Here is a 2500-nt window from a genome sequence, read left to right as displayed (position 1 = left end):
AAAAATAAGCATGGGCGTGAACGTAGTACACGCTGCCAATTCAGAATAAAGTCACACGGTTAAAACGCTCACTCTCGCCGTTTCACAGATTCTTTGATAATGTTTTCCCTACGGCTGGGGAGAGCATTGGGAAAGAGTTATAGACTGCTGTAGAGCTTGGCGTATCACCATTGCATTTGAGATCTAACAGATTTGTGTTTTTGTTGTTGGATTGGCGTGGGGGGGGTCGATTTTTTTTGCTTTTTACTTTTTTTTTGTTTTTGCGCTCGGTGAATCTGACTGATTAATACAGCTACATTTCGCTGTGAGTCGTTTATTCGTCGATCACTGTGATGTTTGTCTGTATTTTCAACCATATGCCTTGTTCTTTGAGTCACCTCGTTGTCAGGAAGGGAATGAGGGAGGGAAGGAAGGAGCGAGGGAGGGAGGGAGGGAAGGAGCGAGGGAGGGAGGGAAGGAAAGAGCGAGGGAGGGAGGGAGGGAGGGAGGGAGGGAGGGAGGGAGGGAGGGAGGGAGGGAAGGAAGGAGCGAAAGAGGGAGGGAGGGAAGGAAGGAGGGAGGGAAGGAGGGAGGGAAGGAGGGAGGGAGGGAGGAAGGAGGGAGGGAGGAGGGAGGGAGGGAAGGAGGGAGGGAAGGAGGGAGGGAGGGAGGGAGAGAGAGAGAGAGAGAGAGAGAGAGAGAGAGAGAGAGAGAGAGAAGAGAGAGAGAGAGAAGAGAGAGAGAGAAGAGAGAGAGAGAGAGAAGAGCCAAAAGGCACAAAGACGAGATGGAGATACAGATAGGAAAAAGACCACCATGAATATTGACAAGAAACGAAAAACTTCACAATGAGGGTTTCATTAAAAATTAACGACAAATAAAGAAAAGAAAATCAGAGCGAACAGAAAGAGAGAGAAAGAAATCAGAGACAAATAGAAGGGTAGGTGTATTCCCCCACCCCTGGCTGACACACAACTCATATGCAATAACAAGCTAAACGAGCTCTTTACCTGTGCCTACCCTTTAACACACACTATATTCGTCAGCAGCCTGGATAAGTTGGTAAGCCAGACGTAAACTTACAGTAACGGCTTCGGTAAACTTTCCGTAATTAAACCCTATAAGTCGTAGCAACTTTGCGTATTCAAATGATGGAGTGTATTTAAGCGAATCCGTTTATAAGGTTTGGGGGGGGGGGGGGGGGGGGGGGGGGGGGGGGGGGGGGGGGGGGGGGGTGGGGGGGGGGGGGGGGGGGGGGGGGGGGGTATATATAGGGGGGGGGGGCGCGGGCATTGGGCTATTTATCGACGTTATGTTCTCATGGTAGCATGGCAGTTTTTTCTCGCGTTAATGTAGTGGGTAGTAAACAGGAGGAGCGATGAGGTAATACGCCATGTGTCCAGCATTGATAGCATATGCGATTAATATTGTTCTCATGATTCATGAATTCGGGCCCGGTTATGATATTTTGGTGGCGTAACGCACAGCTACTGCATAATGAGTGTGTGGTATCACACTAAACATTTCACAGAATAACACTGATTATACCACAAGGGGAAAATTTTCACGATTCCATCAATATTGACCCAGTAAGTAACGAACCACACCCACAGCATCTTTATCTCCGACACACTACCAAAATCCAAATCGCAGACCAACATTATCACCTAATCAACCAGCCTTCCGCTAGTAGGTACTTCCCCCTTCCCAAGCCATATAATGAAAAACCATCATCCTCAGCCTTGCTTCGCAAGTTCGTGGAAAGCAGTAGTAACAAGGAGCAAGCACCCGTCAGGCAGACGTCACCCACCACACCTGAGGAAGGGAAGAAAGACGCTTCCCTTAGCTCCCTTCAAGCTTTCAGGGACTGGTTGAAGAAGAAGGGGCAGCCAGAGAAGGTAGAAGGAGGAGGAGGAGGAGGACAGAAGAGCAGGAAGGGGACTCTGGCGGCAGCGAGGCGTCAATACCAGTGTGTTAATAGGGATATGTTCTGGATTTGCTTTAAAGACAACGCGTCCATTGGACAAAAGCTATTATTCCTCCCGCCTTGAGCCTCTCTCTCATTTCTCTTTCATGCGTTTTAAAAGTTGTGGCAGTTCCTGCTGAGCTTGGATCTTAAAGAGACACTCGAGTATCGAAAAGATATAAATCTGAAGAAAATGGAAGATTATTCAGTAGTCATTAATATATATATTTTATTATTATTATTATATAATTTTATAAATATAATATATATTATTATATTTTAAATATATAAAATATATTATAATATAATATTATTTTTTAAAAAATTTAATATAAATTATATTTGTAATGTTATAAATATATGTAAAATTTTTTTTATATTAATTATATATTTAATTAAATATTTAAAAATAATTTTTTATTAATATTTTGTTTTTTATTATTTTTTACTTTTTTATTTCATAAATATTAAAAATTTATATTTTTTTTTTTTTTTTTCGCATTCGGCCGGATACCTCTCAAAGGGGGTTTTTTATTTTTATTATATTTATAAAAT

At 42.8% G+C, this 2500-nt stretch overlaps 1 long non-coding RNA gene across 1 annotated transcript in view; it reads left to right on the top strand.

Annotated features, from left to right (window-relative positions):
- LOC122256079 (uncharacterized) overlaps window positions 1-2500 on the top strand; it is a 72590-nt gene that overhangs the window by 32514 nt on the left and 37576 nt on the right. The window lies entirely within an intron of this gene.

Source organism: Penaeus japonicus, unplaced genomic scaffold (assembly GCF_977035675.1).
Source record: "Penaeus japonicus unplaced genomic scaffold, GWHDUDI00000001_assembly GWHDUDI00000017, whole genome shotgun sequence".
NCBI lineage: Eukaryota > Metazoa > Arthropoda > Malacostraca > Decapoda > Penaeidae > Penaeus > Penaeus japonicus.
Note: the sequence above shows the minus strand (reverse complement) of the source record. Positions and strands in the feature narration are given on the sequence as shown.